Raw genomic sequence first — 18897 nt, 5'->3', positions numbered from 1 at the left:
AGAGAGAGAGAGAGGGAAGCGGGCTCTCTGCTTAGCAGAGAGCCCGATGTGGGACTCGATCCCAGGATCCTGGGATCATGACCCGAGCCGAAGGCAGAGGCTTTAACCCACTGAGCCAACCATCTGCTCCTTGAATACGCTTTTGATACTCCTTGGCTGCTGCTATTTTTGAAATTATTCTAATTTTCTGGAGTATTAAAAAAAAAAGATAAACTCACTCATGTAACTTACATACACTTCAGGAATATTTCTCTAGTCAGTTTTTTTTTTTATTTTAAAAGTTTATTTCTATTTTAACTAACTTGCAGACTCAATTCTTTGAGAAATGAACTGATTTCTTTCTAGCACACTGTCTATGGCACTTGCTCATCGTAACTTTCTTCCCAACCCCTTCCAAAAAAATCAGCACCTTCCATTACGATGCACATTTTAAGTTAAAACTGTCAATACAACCCTCAAAATGCAAGTTTATTGAATAAAGCTGAGAAGAGCAGTAAACAGACAAAAAAATGCATCACCTAAATAAAAAAATTCACATATTTACAAAGTTCAGTAACTGTTAAGTTTTCACATGCAGAAGTTAATGCACAGGAAAATGTTGGTAGTAGAGTTTGGATGTCTTGAAATGCTGAAAGCAATGAACAGACACATAAACATTAAGTTTTAGTTATAGGTCAATTAACAAACTTATGCGGTCCCCACACAGTCACTCACTTTAGTTCCAATTCCTCCTTTCAGGCACAAGCAAATTGCCACATTCTTTGTAATGGTTCACAGTAACCATTAACGGTGTTGAGCTACAGTAGCAAGTTTAAATATCCCTTCATTTACAGAACCATCCATCCCATCAGGGAAGTATGCAACACGCTTCAAAGAATAAAAACAGAATTTTAAAAGCTGAGATTCTACTCATAAAAATGTGAATGGAGAAAAACAAGTAGTATCTGTGCAACACAGTGCAGTATTTTGTACAGAATATTGTTAAGGCCATGGCAGTCTATAAATTAAAACTGGTATTCATTAAAACAACTGTTGACTGCACTTTTGAGTGCTCAACATCTATGGAAATGCACTGTCTACATGAGTGCTGCTTAACAAAAGAAAAAAAATCACACACAGTGTGAGGCAATACATAAGCGGGTGTAGCATAAAGTTTTATCTACTACAGTGGTTTATGTGAATAACAATTTACAAATGAACCAGTATTAATGTGTCCCTTTATGTATATGGACATCACTAAACTACAAAACATGTTCATTTTAAGTTTTTATACATCTCCGTATAGTAGAAGCAAACAATACACAGCATCAGTTCCTCAGTTCTCTGTGTGACTGATTATTAAACAACCTGTAGACGTTGTGCATGATTACATTAGAGAGAGCAGGCAGGTCTAGAGTTGTCACAATAATCAAGATGTCTAATGGCACCAGACAAAAGAGTGCCAAACCTTACCTCAATAAGAGAGAAAAATAAGAATTTTTACTTGTTTCTAAGTATCTATTGTGCTGAAAGTCTATGACTGGATATAAAAAGTCGAGAGTTAGAGTGTCATGCAGCAGCACTGATTTAATGACTAGAGATAGAAAGAACAAACAGGTGTTTGTTAACAAAGTCTGACATTCTTAACACATTTTATTACATTGGCTGGAATGCTCTAAATCCATGAAAGCCTTTGAGAAAATCTTCAATTCCCAACCCTTTAAAAAAGTGTTTTGAGCCCCCCGCAACCCCGAATAAGAGAAAAAGAAAAGAAGGAAAAATAGAGAAGTAATGATCTGGACAGATGTACAACAGCATGCCTTAGTTCCTCTCATATCCCCAACTGCTATCTGTGAAGAATTCTCAGAAAGCAGATGTTTTAAAAGTTCATATATGATCTCACCAGTGTAAAAAACCATAACAACACTGATCTGGTGCCTCAGCTCACTCTTTGCAGACCATTTTTTTAAATTCCTAAGGTGTAATTATACATTTCACATGCATTTGTGAGATATGTAAACATTATGTTTATATCCCACATGAGTCAAGCTAAAGATTTTCTAAATACTGTGTGGCACTAGAAACTTCATGCTGTATCAAGTCAGTATCAGTATTAAGCAAATGAATTCTACAATGAAATATCATAGACATTTACTGAAAACCAATATAAAAATCTGGCCCAGAAAGACCAGAACAGAAATATGCAATTTTCTTGATTTAAGATGGTCAAGTGTTTTTGTTTTAGTTCAAAAAAAAAAAAAAAAAAAGGCTCTACACACTGTTTAAGACAAGTATGTATGAGAAGCTTTTCTGTGTGTGCTGACTTTATCATGACAGCTCTAGCTGATTCTTTATGAAGGATTAGGGATACACATCTTCAGCAGTGCACAAGAGAAATAAACTCTGAAAAAGGCAATTTCTTGGGTTTAGGAAGGATCGTATTCTGGGAAGTACTTCAGAGGAACGGACAGTAATTCTAGGATTATAGCCAGGAAGGACTGGAAGACTTCAGGAGATGCTTCAGCTTCTTCTAGATTTTGAATGTTGAATAAGCCACTGAAGTGTGATATCTATATTATCCTTTTCTTTGCAAGAAATTGAATAGCAGCAAATTTCTCTATCCTGAATAGCAGACAGGTTCATTTTTTCAATTAGCTGTTTCTCATCCAAGGCATTAGGAAGATCTCTCTTGTTTCCAAGTACTAGCACTGGAATTCCTTGTAACTGTGGCTTATCTAGAAGATTATGTAGTTCATTTCGAGAGGCTTCTATCTTTTCACGATCAGCAGCATCTATCATATAAACAATGGCATTGACTCCTCTGCAGGAGGAATCGGGGCTGTCCTCCTATGTCCCAAATCTTTATTGTGACGTTACCTTTAGTTACTTTCCTCATGTTAAAGCCCACTGTGGGTATCATATCTTCACTGAATTGACCTGACGCGATGACATTGACGAAGGTGGTCTTGCCGGAGTACTGCAGCCTCACCAGCGTCAGCTCCATCTCCTCCTTCCAGAAGAGCGAGCGAAACCAGTCCAGCAGGCGGGAGATGAGCGCCAACATGATGGCGGCCGGGAGGGAGAAGGAACCGGTGGGCGGGAGGACGGCAGCAGCGACTGCACCCACACGAGCGGGCCTCAGCCCCGACCCCTCAACGGCTCCTCCGGGCCGCGGCGCACCACGGGCGGACACAGGCCGGCGGCGGTGGCCGAAGCCAGGAAACTCTCTAGTCAGTTTTTAACTAGTGGTTGGCTGTGTGTGTGTGTGTGTGTGTGTGTGTGTGTGTGTGTTTGCACATGCTCACACATGTATGCGCACATAAATGTACTATCTGGGCATATTTTCATTGAGTATGAGTAATATTTTAAATATTATTTGAATTTGAATAATATTCTGAAATATTTCATGTATGAAGGTTGGGAATGTCAGAAATATCTTAAATCGTGGAACATAACAAAGTTTGTGAAAAAGGTCTTCTATGGTCAGTTTTTCTTGGAATTGGCTTCTTTAAGTCACTTTAGTGTTTCTGATTGAGTACACCTAATATAAATCCCTTTATACTGTAAGACAGCTTACGTAAGACACTAGAAGTCACACTTTAAGTATTGTTTTTACTATTTATTTGCAACAAATCATCTTTCTAAATTATAGACTTTTTTTTCCATGTTAGAGCCCCTCTTTAGCTCCTAGGATGCTCTTTGATGTGTGTGTGTATCTGTGTGTGTGTTTGTGTGTACCCACACATAGTAAATTTAACGTGTTTGTACACACACACACACACACACACACACACACACACACACACACGAGCGCGCATGCGCGAATGTTCTGAGACTCAGATTTAAACGTACTGATGACTTCATGCATACTGAAATGTCTCTTCTCCCCCACTTTTCAAGGCTTAACTTTATTTCATCTTCCTCTGTAACACCTAGGTGGGGTCCCTCAACTTCCCACTCTACTTTTTCTTCCACAGAGTTCCTATTTTGTTACAGAAGGTGTGACTTGATACAGGCTAGAGAATACGGACTTCTGTCACAGTTATTTTTATTGTAAAGTGTGGGTATTTAATCCTAGGTCACCATGCTTTGTACATGAACTTATTAGATAATACAAGCAGCTAGTCAGTGTTAAACTTATGGTAAGCAGCCAGTGGATGGTACCTATTATTGTTATGCTTATTTTACTTACTTGTATTTGTCTCACCTTTGTTTGTGAGCTTCTTTAAATTAGGTATTGTGGCATAGGGTTTTTCATGTCCTCAGTTCTGGCATATAGGCGATCCACGGATGAATTAACAGAATATATATACCATGGAAGGAATACTGCAATTACACATCAGCAGACCTTCATCATCTGCTAGCAATTACTTGGATTATTTTTGCTTTGACTCCCAATATCCATATTTTTCCAGCGTTTAAAGAAGTCTTTGATACTTGTAAACAAGAATCAACCTAATATTTCATTTGTCATTCTCAACAAATAGTATTTTGATTTTCTGGTATTATTTAGTCATGAGAGAAGCATATGGTTATGCAATTTATTTGACGGTCTACTAATTTGCTCATTGTTGAGAAATACTAATTGATAATGTATTTATGTTGACAGCTTGCTATCTGTGGTGGGCCAGATTATGAGCTACATAGGGTAATGATTGTGATGTCTGAATGCACAAACTGAATTGATGAGTTCAGCCGGACAAAACTGTTGTTCAGTAAGGCACCTGGCAACCCATAAGACATTCATTAAAAATATCAAATAAATCTCTTGTTTCTGTATCATTATATCAAAATGTCAGTAAAACAAATCTATTAAGCTCTTTGATCCATCCTTCAAATTCTATTTTAAAATCCGCCTATGTTAAAATTCCTCTGGGTTCAGATATTTGAAGAGATTGAACATGAAAGTACCCTAAAAATATCTTGTCTGATATTTTCTAATTATTGTTAAATATTTTGAGATTGCAAATTTCATTTAAATGTCAACTGTAATTAAATGTGTGCCATTTGTTTTTCCACTCAGGTTTTGCAGTTTGATGAAATGTTTTTCCCCACAATTTAATAAATATTTGTTTTATTTCACATGAATTAATTCAAAACTAGATAAGAGCAACATATTTTAATCAACTATTGTTGTGATGGACTAGAAAATAAATTTAGTCCCTAAGCACACTGTTTACTATGCATTTGAATGTAATTTATCTTGCTTAGCATTGGCAAGTTAAACATAGAAGGCAATAATTAATAGGAAAGCCAAATACTGCATACTGCATACTGAATAAGGCAACTTATTTTTCTTGAATATATAAAATTTGTGATTATAATATATATGCCTCGCTATGTACAGACAACACTCATTGAACTGCAGTAGTAGAGAAATTATTAGGCTTGTGTGAATTACACATTTTTAACTGGTACCAACTGTGTTGATCATGATTATATTTTCAGTTGTTTTCAAAATTGGAAGCTTGCTTTTCAATGTATAAATCATTCTACCACATTATACTTGCATAATGTGTTAGGAAGGGAACTGCCACCCTATTATTTTGTTCCTCCCACCAACCCCTTGGAAACTCCAAAGTACGATGGTTTAAAACACATCCTGATAGAAAGGATTGAGAGAAAGTCGTCAACGCTCTTCACATGGGGATGCAAATGTCTGTGTGGCCAAGTCACTTTTGGCGGAATGTGGTGTTCTACGCCATCGTTTCCCGTACAAGTACGAATTGCACGTGCTCATATCTGTGTTGTAATCTCAATCACATAAATTAGATGTATGAAGACAAAATTTAATCATCTTGTCAGTTCTTTGCAATACAAATCAGGTTTTTGACTGTGCAGCCCCGATAAAATGGCAATTACACTCAAATATGAGCATAGCCTAAATTACTTTTCAAACCATTATATTGAGCACAATATATGTAAAATAAATGCTTAATTCATTTGCTATGGTTACTTTCTTTTAAAGGTTTATTTGTTCTCTGTCTGCAAAGAATGCGGGCATGTAATGGAAGCTGAAAACAGATTAAAAGAGTAATTTCCATGTCGGTGTGCTTTTGCTTTACCTCCTCCCTCTGAAAATGGGCCGTTGATTCAGTGAACTCTGTTCTTCAATGTTTGCTCAGGCTTCGGGCCATACCTTACTCTGAGTGAGACCTTAATTCGTAAAGTTTGCTCTTTCTGTGTTGTCTGCTAATAGTGAAAAATTCCTGGGTGGAAGCATAATTTCAGAGAAACATAAAGCTTGAAATAAGGAAGAACTTTTTTTTTTTTTTAATAAATGGAGCATTTTCAATTGATTTCTGTGTAACTAATAGAATTCCCTAAGATTTTTGGTTGTTAAGGACCTGAAATTCCCTGTCTCCTGTTTCTCTTAGCAGTTACATCACTGAATTCTCTTAATGGAGGAATTGGAGACGCTGTACTTTGAGAGCCTAGGGCTCTGAACCTGTCGTCTGTCCTAGGACCTTACTATAAAAAACACACAACCAGGACTGACAGTAGTCTTGAGGAAGTGTAACTTGGATTCGAGTAGGCCATTGTTTGTTCCTAGTTCTCAGGAAAGTTTAAGTGGAAATAAGAGTCTGTGTGTCTGTGTGCTTGACTATAAATGTAAGGAGGAGGGTTGGGACTGACATTTGTTGAATAACTAATAAGTGCCAGAGTGTCTGCTAAGTACACTGTACATTCTCCTTTTCAACGTTCATAGCCGCCTCCCCATCAAGATTTTATTTATTTATTTGAGAGAGAGAAAGAGTGTGCGCACAATCACAAGCAGGGAGTGGGTGGCGGGAGGAGGAAGTAGTAGACTCCCCACTGAGCAGGGAGCCCAGTGGACATGGGGCACCATCCCAGCACCCTGGGATCATGACCCGTGCTGAAGGCAGACGCTTAACCAACTGAGCCACCCATGCATCCCATGATACAGGATTAGTAAACGAGGAACAGGGCACACAAAACATAAACAGCTTGCCTTAAGTCACATTATTGCCAAGTGTCAAGGCTGGTGTTCCTGCTGTTTGGTATTCATGTTGTGATCTTTTCCCAAGATGAGAAAGCACACAGTCCTTCTCAGATGGAGCGGAGTGTGTCATTTATTCATGTGAGATCCTGAAATTGTGTGTGTAGAAGAGTACTTGGTGTTTGTATATCATCACCTGAATTGCCTGATGAGTCAAAGAAAAGGGGTGGAACTTTGTGCCCGAGTTTTTGTCTCAAGGAAGGGAGGTAATGCTAGAAAGTAGGTATGTAATTATAAAATATATCCAGGAAATAATCTGCCTTGAAGTTTTTTGCATTATCTTTTTTAATTCATGAGGTCTTTGCTATGATGGTTTTGTGTTAATAAATTTAATGGAAATTGGATTACTTATTGTAAAGATACTGCTCTCTCTGTGGACTCTACCTACCCTAGTTGAGGCGATTTCTGTTAAAACTTGGAGAATTCATGAGATACAAAGAATAATGATCACTCTTTAATAACAAATCATGAAAATTATATGTATGTCATATGTAGACATTATTTAGAATGCAGAACCACATTTCCCAAGAGGAAAATAACCAGTGTCTTTTCCTATTTGTGGTGAGAGGCATCTCTAAAATTGGATATTCGTATAGACATAACTTGCTGACTACTTATGGCCTATGTTAAAGAATATCTGAGGACTAGTTTGCTTCTCTATAGAAAACGATGTTTGTGCCACGGAAATCCATGTGTCTTTTCTCAGCAGTGAGAAGTCTCATGCTGTACAAGTTCACTGTCACCTAGCAACAGGCTCGCTGCTTTGTGTCTTCAGCGTCTCTTTTCATTTTTAAGTCAAAATAGCTATGAAAACGTAGCACTTAAGTATGCATTTATCTCCAAAAATATTTAGATTAACCTTCAAATATTTTTAGTTCCCAAGACAACTCACTGCAACAGGTAAAACAGAAATAGCTTTAAATGAAGGAAGGCAACGTATATATCAAAAACCTTGAGGCACAGCAAGGCCAAGATGGGTCTGTTACATAATAGCATTGACTTAAATTCACAAAGCCTGCTTGTAGGAGTCCCTAACTGGCTTGAAAAGTTTTGTGAATATGTATATAAACCTTTGTTACCTGACTTTTTTTTTTTTAATCAGCCCTTGAAAACACAAGATCAGAGCTAATGAAGTAGTGATTTGTCAAACAACCTAGAAGACAGAATTCCAAATGGGATTGCTGTACCATTACCAGAATTCCATTTGCTTGAAACAGAGCAACTAAATTACCTTTGGGCAGAGAGTAGAATACCCTGAGTGGTCAGATGTCTATAAGCACCTTTAAAAAGTATCTTGCTGTCTCTGTTTAAAGATACATAAAAGGATTTTCAGAGGAACTGGCAACAAGTGTACTTACAGTTCCTGAAGTATGCAGAATGTATTAAACACTCACCTTTAGAGATGGAGAGCATAACAGATAATTTCAGGTGTGATGAAGAGCTAGCAACCTGTTACTACAGGTGATGAGATAGTGCCCCTACCCTAAAGTGTAACTCCTTCTTCATCAAGCTGGGTAGTATCCACATCCGTTCTGACCAAGGTCAGTTGTATTGTCCAGGATACTTAACTGTCTTTGAATGACAAAGGACGCTTAGAATTCCTTTTAGGAAATTTTAGGGAAGGAAACGAGTTCAAGAGGAACAGAATTTAGAAGACGATTCCCTATTGCTACACTTTCTCCAGACTCACCATTAAAATAGCAGTATTTACTAACAGTCCTAGGCAGCAATTATTTTTGTTTAAAAGTAAGTCTAAACTTCTTTCCAAAATGTAATATATCATGCCTTTTCTTATTTCTCATATTTAATTTGTGTTGAAATAAGGGACCAACCCTTTGCTTTTTCTTTACCTGACAATTGAGAATCATTTTTGGAGCCAGGAAAGTAAGCACCAAAACATGTGTCATGAATTTTTGATGAGGACAGTGGCCTTTAAAACTTCTGTGCTGTGAGAAGATTTACGGGATAATTTTTTATTTATTTATTTTTTATTTATTTTCAGCATAACAGTATTCATTATTTTTTCACCACACCCAGTGCTCCATGCAATCCGTGCCCTCTATAATACCCACCACCTTGTACCTCAACCTCCCACCCCCCGCCACTTCAGACCCCTCAGATTGTTTTTTAGAGTCCATAGTCTCTCATGGTTCACCTCCCCTTCCAATTTCCCCCAACTCCCTTCTTCTCTCTAACTCCCCATGTCCTCCATGCTATTTGTTATGCTCCACAAATAAGTGAAACCATATGATTATTGACTCTCTCTGCTTGACTGATAATTTTACAAACCTATTTGGCAGACTTAAGTAATATTTTAATTAGGAAATTGATGAGATATTAACTGTTCCTGGAAAGGTTCCATTTTCCTATTTTACATCATGGCTTGATTTTGATGGGGATTTGGGGAACAACACAAAGGCCCCTTAGCATGAATCAAGTTGATATTCATCTATTTTGTGGTCTCAATTTTGGGAAGTCCTGTTATTTTCTTGCTTCATCTGGGCCACTGATGAAGGAGTGAGAATTCCTATGTGAATGACAGCACACATTGCTGCATAGACATGACCCTAGTTGGGGTAGGTGGTAGACAAACCGGTGTTACTGTTACCCCTGCTTCTGTGGAGAAGGAAATGGGGATGCCGGTTGGATGAATTGTTTCAGGTCAAATGGCCAGTGGGAGACAGTGGTGAGCCCAGGGATTGGTCTTCTCAGCTCTACACTGTGACTTCATTTGCTGTCACATGTGCTACTTAAAGTAGTGGGGTGCTCGAGGGGAGCTGCTGGTCAGGAGATGAGCTTGAGCACTCTTGGAGGAGTGTGAAGTAATGGAAAATGAAAGTCAGCATTCTATCAGGTTCTCAGGTTTGAAAGATACAGAAGTATACATTGAAGTTGTAGGTGGTTGCAAAGAGAAACCAAAAATCCATGCTCAGATGTGGAGCTAAGGAGTTCTAGAAGGACCCTGACATTATCTAACTGCTTACCTTGGGCATGAAATTAATCATGTCAAATCGATCTTAAAATAGTTCATGTACTAAAGTTCCAGAACTGCTTTCAGTACAAATTATATCACTAGGCTACTTTGTAAATCCCCAAATGCTGTCAAAATGTGGGATATTATGTTGGGTATAGTTCACATTATTTAATGTTTTAGTCAGCAGATTAATTTTATCTAAAAATACAAATTAGATAATGGAGGCCCTAGTTACATGGATAGGAAGAATCCACATGATTGATAGAAACATGAGTTTATTTTGTTTTTCTTCCATTTGTCATTACTGCCTTCATTTACTCATTTGACAACATTTATTGATCCCCCTAAAATGTGTGAGGTAATGTGTTCTGTTTCCAGAAATAAAGATGGGTGTGACACTATGGTAGCACGGGCTTCTGTTTCTCTGGGGGGAGCATAAGTTGGTAGAGTCTGTTTAAAAAGACGTTTTGAAAAATTAGGAAAAAAAGTTCCTATCATTTTGATGTGGTAATTGCACTTCTATAACTATATTCTAAGGCAGTAATTAAAGGTGCAGACTTAGAGCAGCTAAGTATAGTAGACGAGGGTGCCCGGCTCAAGGGGTGAATGGTGGTGAAGATCTGCCCTGGGCTCTGCTCATTGGGCCCTCCCTCCTGATTAGAGTCTGTCCCTGTCTGCCCAGAGAGGGCGTCCCTTCTGGGCGCACAGTCATCACCCTGGCTAGCAGAGGCCCCAGTGGCTGTAAGAGTGACATAGAAGGATGTTTAAATGTTATCAGCAGTAGCACAAAATCGTAAATTATTAGACAAAAATTAGGGAGTAAATATATCTCTGCAGTGGAGTGTTACAAATTTTGGATTAAGCATCAGGAAGTTGAATATCATGTGAAAAATGGCCAAGATATATCAAAGTGTGGGGGGAAAAAACCTACAAAATTGGAATGTAAGATTGAAGCCAGTTTTTGACGTACCTAGTACATTTTGCTAAGTTGGAACTGATCGATTTAGATACATTTTGAAGACTAGAAAGGACAGGACATGTTTGATAAGAACATGGTGCTTTAGACGACTTTTTAATTCTTTCAAGGGAAACCATATTATGGTTTCATAATGTAAAATAGAAGAATTACACTCTGAATTTCCAGAGAATTTTTCTAGTTTGCCATTGTAATATTAAGATATTATTGGGGTGCCTGGGTGGCTCAGTCATTAAGTGTCTGCCTTCAACTTAGGTCATGATCCCAGGGTCCTGGGATTGAGCCCCACATGGGGCTCCCTGTTCGGATGGAGCCTGTTTCTCCCTCTCCCACTCCTCCCGCTTGTGTTCCCTCTATCGCTTTGTCTCTCTCTGCCAAATAAAGAAATAAATAAATAAAATCTTTAAAGAATATTATTAAAATATTACATTTACATTATATTGCTTCTCAGCAGCATTTCTAGTAGTAAAAACTATAGTATATACATTTTGAGATATAAACTTTTTTTAATATGTAAGTATTACATCGGTATAGAGAGAGAAGTGGAGAGGAAGGACGGAGGGGACAGAGGGGAAGAGAGAGAGAGAGAAGGAGAAATTGGTTGATTGATTAACTTAAAACTGGAATAAAATTAAAAGCCAGTCTGCCTTACAGACCAAGCCCATGGAACTTGTGAATCATGCTATGCTTCATTTAAGGCCCTATGAGCGAGCGAACCCTTTCTCTGTTCAAATGTCTGGAGAGCCACGCAGAGGAAATCTGTGCCGTGCTGCAGGGGTGAGCCACCAGCAGAGTGGGTGCTGCTGAGAACGCCAAGGCCTATCCCTCTTGAGTACAATTCCGAATGAAAAAGCAAAATCAATTATGCCTACTAAGCTGGCTTAACTGAATGCCAAAGAAAATGTGCCTCATGAAAGGGGAATTCTGAAGCAAGTTACATAATGTGCTGAATGAAAATAAACAGGAGGACTCTCAGGATACTTCCACATGAGGCAAATGCTTTATTGTAATCAGAACTCTCTAATCCAGCAATATTTAATTATATTTAGTGAGATCCAAACGGCCCTGGGGATATGGAAGCTTTTGAGATTAATTTTTTGGGGTACCTGGGTGGCCCAGTCAGTTAAGCATTTGACTGGACTCTTGGTTTATTTAGGTTCTTGTCATGATCTCAAGGTTGTGGGGTTGAGTCCTAGGTGGTGGGCTCTGCACCTGCTTGGGAATTCTCTCCCTATGCTCCTCCCCCCTGTATCTCTCTCTCTCTTGCAAATAAATAAATCTTAAAAAAAAAAAAGTTGCTTGTGTATTGATCAACATGAAGGCACCAAAAAGTATTCACATTAATTATGTTGCATATGTATCAGCTGTAAAGAGGGGGGAAAAATCATTTCCTCTGCAAAACAGCATTACTTAAAAATTCCTTGGTTGTTAAGAATAAGGGAGCCAAGTGCTCCAGGAAGAATATTTGTGACTTTCATATATTAAATTTACTTTTAAACCAATTTCTGCCATTTTCTCCTCCCCTTCTCCTACCTCTCTGGTACCTCCCTTTCCTTTTCTTCCCTCCCTCGACTCTCTTTATTTAGATCCTCATTATCTTGTGCTCAGGAGCTGTCCTAGTTGGAGATCGTACTTTTATTCCCTCATTTCTCCACTTTGCCCTTTAGTGGCTGGTAAAGAGCAAGCAAAAAAACAAACAACCAATGAAAAAAATATTCTGCCAATGTTGTTTTGATTATCTCATTCTACCAATGAAGAGCCTAAAGAGTTGCAGAATGAAATTGTTCACTCCCCAATGGAAGAATGTCATCAACATGTGGATCTTTTTTTTCATTATTTGTTTTTGTGTGTGTTTCTTGCAGGATCAATGTGACTCTAGAGACAAATGGATGCATGAATATCCATGTGAAGAGGAAAACAATAAAGGTTGGTTAGTCAAATTTTATATAACTGCATTGAAAATCTTAGGTTGAACATGATTTGGGGGCCGTTACTCTCATTCGAACAATTCTGTGTCTGGGTATGGGACAGAAGTCAGTACTTCAATACATAGATCTATCTGTAAAGTGTAATTTAAAAATTTTAAACCCTTAAATATGAAGAAATTTATAAGGAAAAAACCTTTTTTGTGTAAGTCTAGTTGTTATCAGTTTCATAGAACTTAGGCTGCAATTAAGAAATCAGCTTACTGACAAGAGACAGGATGGCGGGGAAGTAGGAGAAGGCGTCCTTTCAACCTGTACCCTAAAGTGAGCTGATTACCTTCCAAAGAACTCCGATCACCCACGAAATCAGCCTGAGATCAGAATTATACACGTCTGGATCTCTACTGGAGCAGAAGACGCCAGTGGGCAGGTAAAGTGGAGTGGGAACGGCGGACTGATATCAGAAGATAAACAAAAGGAGGAGGGAGCCACCAGAGGCGACCCATTGGAAAGTAATATCCCAATACAAGAGTGCCCTGCACCTGGGGACCAGCATCAACTCGGGAGTGTGGTAGATAGCACTCAAAAAAAGCAAAGGACCATGGGGGGGGGGGGAAATTGTGGGAATCAGGGTATTAGGTACAGGGGCTTAAGTCCCCAGACCCAGGACAGCCACCCCTGGTGCAGAGCCAGAGAGAGTGCGGCAGAGAAACCAGGTCTCGGTCCCTGAAACACCAGTGCGCCTGAGAGTGCGTGGCGCCCGGCTCCAGTGAGGGGCTGGGAGCCTCGCCAGCCAACAGAAGCACAGCCTTTCTGCAGTCCCCACGCGAGTGCCCTGCCATGCCATCAGAGTCCGAGTCGCGCCCCGCGCCCTCCCCTGAGAGAGGTGCTCACAAACGCCAGCAGGGTGCTCTCGGACCGGAAAGACCAGGCACTCCCAGCCCGGGCCAGCGGGAAAATCTCAGTTTGTTATCGCTGCTTGGAACTTCTCTGGCAGTCTGGAGCTGCCCAGACAGCCGCCACTGCCGTGGTTTTGGGTACAAGCAAAAAATCCTGCGTCTCCAGGGACCGCGCGACTGGGAACCTGCTCTGCCAGCAGCCAAGGCGGGATTTATATGGATGGGCTCTGCAGCCAGACTGAGGCTCCTCTCTGAGAGGGAGGTCAGAGTGTAGTTTGCTTTCCTCTAAACCTACAAAAACCATCAAAAACGGTCCAGGCGAGAGAGAAAAACAAAAGTGAACAAATATAAAAACCTCCAGAGAACAAAAGCCTGAAAAACCCAGTTTCCTCAGAGACCACCCCCTTGAGGGGGGCGGGAGGACTTAACTGAGAGAACATCATTGACTGAAAACCCACGTGGCAGGCCCCTCCCCCAGAAAACCAGCCAGGAAAGGAAAAAAAAAAAAAAAAAGACAAGAGAACAACCACCACTACTTCATAGGACAATTTTTATTATTAATTCGTTCCCACTATTCTGGCTCATTTTTTTATATAGTTAATTTTTTATTATTATATAGATAATTTTTTAACCTATTTACCGTCACAGTGAGATGTCCAGTACATCAAATTCCATAATAACCTTCTAACCTGAACTCTTTGATACATACACCTGTGTTTTCCTTTTGCATTTCTATTTTTTAAACTTCTTTTTTTAAAATTTTAGTTTAGTCTAGTTTATTCCTTTTTTAATTTTTATTTTCTAATATTCATATAGAGTTAAAATTCAAGGTAATCCCCTTTCCCCAATCAATGCCACCCCTATAGGTAAACCAATTTCTAATCCCCCCTTATCTTAGGAAAGTTGAGTCCTTTAACAAAGATATCAAGCTACATCCAGAAGAATCAAAACAACCTTCCTCACCCACACTGAGAACTTACAACCACTCTCCCATCTTTTTCTTCCACCAGTATTTCTGTGTTTTTGTGTTTGCCCTGATAGTATATAAATCTTACACTCGGGGTTCTTCTTGACGAGGTTCTTCCTTTATTTGCATATATATATATATGCAAATATATATATATTTTTTTCTCTTGCCATATACTTTTATCAGTCTTTTTGTTTGTCTGTGTCTGTTTGTATACTTCATAAATCTTACCTTGGGGCCCATTTGGGCTGAACCTTCTCTTTTATCTCACCTTTCTTTCCTGTCTCTCTCCCTCTCTCTTTTTTTCTTTTCCTTTTCTTTTTCCTCTCATTTGGGTGGGGAACCCTGATTGCTCAGAAGCATTCCAGGGTGCACCTTGGCTGCACCACAGTCGATACACCCAGCTACACCCGTTCAGCCATCTCTCACCAAAATGACTAGGAGGAGGAATGCCCAACAGAAGAAAAATACAGAGGACGGACCTTCTGCAAAAGAGCTAACGGTTATCAACATAGACAATATGTCGGAAAGAGAATTCAGGCCAACAATTATCCAAGCAATAGCTAGGTTGGAGAAAGCCATGGGTGACCAAACGGAATTGATTAGGGCTGAACTGAAAACTACCAGAGATCGTGTTTCAGTATTAGGAAAGAGCTGAAAGCTATCAGGGATGAGCTTCACAATGCTCTCAATGAGTTCCAATCTAATCTAAATTCTCTCAACGCTAGAGTAACTGAGACAGAAGATAGAATTAGTGATCTGGAGGACAAACAGATAGAGAGAAAGGATCAGAAGGAAGCCTGGAACAAACAGCTTAGAAGCCACGAAAACAGAATCAGGGAAATAAATGATGCCATGAAACGTTCCAACGTCAGAATTATTGGAATCCCAGAAAGGGAGGAGAAAGAAAGAAGTCTAGAAGATATAGTGGAACAAGTTCTTCATGAAAATTTTCCAAATCTCATGAATGGAACCAGCGTTCATGTACTAGAGGCCGAAAGGTTTCCCCCCCAAGATTACAGATTCTCAAAAGTCCTCGAGACACCTAATAGTAAGAATGAAGAATTATAATTGTAGGCAGAACCTCTTGAAAGCAGCTAGGACAAAGAAGATCCATATGTACAGAGGAAAGCCCATCAGAATAACGTCAGACCTGTCCACAGAGACCTGGCAAGCCAGAAAGGGCTGGCAAGATATATTCAGAGCACTAAATGAGAAGAACATGCATCCAAGAATACTTTATCCAGCAAGACTGACATTCAAAATGGATGGAGAGATAAAGAGTTTCCAGGACTGGCAAGGCTTAAAAGACTATGCAACCACCAAGCCGATACTGCAGGAAATATTAAGGGGGCCTCTTTAAAGGAGGAAAAAGTACGAGAATAGCATTGAACAGAAATATAGAGACAATCTACAGAAAGAAAGACTTCAAAGGTAACACGATGTCAATAAAAATGTATCTATCAATAATCACCCTCAATGTGAATGGCCTAAATGTGCCCATAAAATGGCACAGGGTTGCAGACTGGATAAAATGACAGGATCCATCCATACGTTGTCTACAAGAGACCCATTTTGAACCTAAAGATACACCCAAACTGAAAGTGAAGGGATGGAGAAGCATCTTTCATGCCAATGGGCCTCAAAAGAAGGCTGGGGTAGCGATTCTCATATCAGACAAATTAGATTTTAAACTAAAGACTGTAGTCAGAGATACAGAAGGACACTACATCATTCTTAAAGGGACTATCCACCAAGATGATCTAACAATTGTAAATATCTATGCCCCCAATATGGGAGCAGCCAATTACATAAGAAAACTGTTAATCAAGATAAAGAGTCATATTGATATGAATACAATAATCATAGGAGAGCTTAACACCCCTCTCTCAGAAATAGACAGATCATCGAAGCAGAAAATCAATAAAGACACAAGAGCATTGAATGACACATTGGACCAGATGGACCTCATAGATATATACAGAACATTCCACCCTAAAACAACAGAATACTCATTCTTCTCAAGTGCACATGGAACCTTCTTAAGAATAGACCACATACTGGGTCACAAATCAGGACTCAACCGATACCAAAAGACTGAGATTATTCCCTGCACATTCTCGGATCACAATGCTTTGAAACTGGAGCTCAATCACAAGGAAAAGTTCCGAAGGAACTCAAACACCTGGAAGCTAAAGACCACCTTGCTTAAGAATGCTTGGATCAACCAGGAGATCAAAGAAGAACTGAAACAATTCATGGAAACCAATGACAATGAAGACACTTTGATCCAAAACCTATGGGATACAGCAAAGGCGGTCCTAAGGGGGAAATACATAGCCATCCAAGCCTCCCTCAAAAAAATTGAAAAATCCATAACACAGCAGCTGTCTCTACACCTTAAAGAACTGGAGAATTAACAACAAATCAAACCAACTCCACACATAAGAAGGGAAATAATCAAGATCAGAGCTGAGATCGATGAGGTAGAAACCAGAGATACAGTAGAACGTATCAATGAAACTAGAAGCTGTTTTTTTGAAAGAACCAATAAGATCGATAAACCATTGGCAACACTAATCCAAAAGAAAAGAGAGAAAGCTCAAATACATAAAATTATAAATGAAAAGGGAGAGATCATAACGAACACCAAGGGAGTAGAAACAATCATCAGAAGTTATTATCAACGTTATATGCCAATAAGCTAAGCAACCTAGATGAAATGGATGCCTTCCTGGAAAACTATAAACTCCCAAAATTGAATCAGGAAGAAATTGACAACCTGAATAGACCAATATCTAGTAACAAGATTGAAGCGGTGATCAAAAACCTCCCAAAAAAACAAGAGCCCAGGACCTGACGGATTCCCTGGGGAATTCTACCAAACTTTCAAAGAAGAAGTAACACCTATTCTCCTGAAGCTGTTTCAAAAAATTGAAGCAGAAATTTCTGAATATGGATGCTAAGATTCTCAACAAGATCCTAGCAAACAGGATCCAATAGCACATTAAAAAAATTATCCACCATGACCAGGTAGGATCCATCCCAAGGATGGTTCAACATTCGAAAATCAATCAATGTGATAGAACAAATTAATATGAGAAGAGAGAAGAACCACATGGTCCTCTCAATTGATGCAGAAAAAGCATTTGACAAAATCCAGCATCCGTTCCTGATTAAAACGCTTCAAAGTATAGGGATAGAGGGAACATTCCTGAACTTGATAAAATCTATCTATGAAAGACCCACAGCAAATATCATCCTCAATGTGAAAAAGCTTGCATCCTTCCGGTTGAGGTCAGGAACACGACAAGGTTGCCCACTCTCACCACTCTTGTTCAACATAGTATTAGAAGTCCTATCAACAGCAATCAGACAACAAAGAGAAATAAAAGGTATCCAAATTGGCAATGAAAAAGTCAAACTCTCTCTCTTTGCAGATGATATGATTCTTTATATGGAAAACCCAAAAGACTCCACCCCCAAACTACTAGAACTCATACAACAATTCAGCAACATGGCAGGATACAAAGTCAATGTACAGAAATCAGTGGCTTTCTTATACATTAATAATGAAAATACAGAAAGGGAAATTAGAGAATCGATTCCATTTACTATAGCACCAAGGACCATAAGATACTTGGGAATAAACCTAACCAAAGAGGTAAAGGATCTGTACTCGAGGAACTACAGAACACTCATGAAAGAAATTGAAGAAGACACAAAAAGATGAAAGACCATTCCATGCTCTTGGATCGGAAGAATAAACATTGTTAAAATGTCTATACTGCCTAGAGCAATCTATACTTTTAATGCTATTCCGATCAAAATTCCACCGGTATTCTTCAAAGAGCTAGAGCAAATAATCCTAAAATTTGTATGGAATCAGAAGAGACCCCGAATCACTAAGGAAATGTTGAAAAACAAAAATAAAATTGGGGGCATCACGTTACCTGACTTCAAGCTTTACTACAAAGCTGTGATCACCAAGACAGCATGGTACTGACGTAAAAACAGACACATAGACCAGTGGAACAGAGTAGAGAGCCCAGATATGGACCCTCAACTCTATGGTCAAATAAGCTTCGACAAAACAGGAAAAAATATACAGTGGAAAAAAGTCTCTTCAATAAATGCTGCTGGGAAAACTGGGCAG

The 18897-nt window shown here is 39.1% G+C and overlaps 2 protein-coding genes and 1 pseudogene across 2 annotated transcripts in view; all 3 read right to left on the bottom strand.

The window, feature by feature from the left end:
- Positions 1–18897, bottom strand: part of LOC116574089 (phosphatidylinositol 3,4,5-trisphosphate 3-phosphatase TPTE2-like) — a 772466-nt gene that overhangs the window by 190288 nt on the left and 563281 nt on the right.
- The window catches only part of LOC116574410 (mitochondrial substrate carrier family protein S-like), a 169435-nt gene that overhangs the window by 103346 nt on the left and 47192 nt on the right, over positions 1–18897 (bottom strand). The window lies entirely within an intron of this gene.
- On the bottom strand, positions 1951–3195 carry LOC116574413 (annotated as a pseudogene).

The sequence above is a fragment of the Mustela erminea genome, chromosome 15 (genome assembly GCF_009829155.1).
Source record: "Mustela erminea isolate mMusErm1 chromosome 15, mMusErm1.Pri, whole genome shotgun sequence".
NCBI classification, from domain to species: domain Eukaryota; kingdom Metazoa; phylum Chordata; class Mammalia; order Carnivora; family Mustelidae; genus Mustela; species Mustela erminea.
This window is presented reverse-complemented; position numbering and strand designations above follow the sequence as displayed.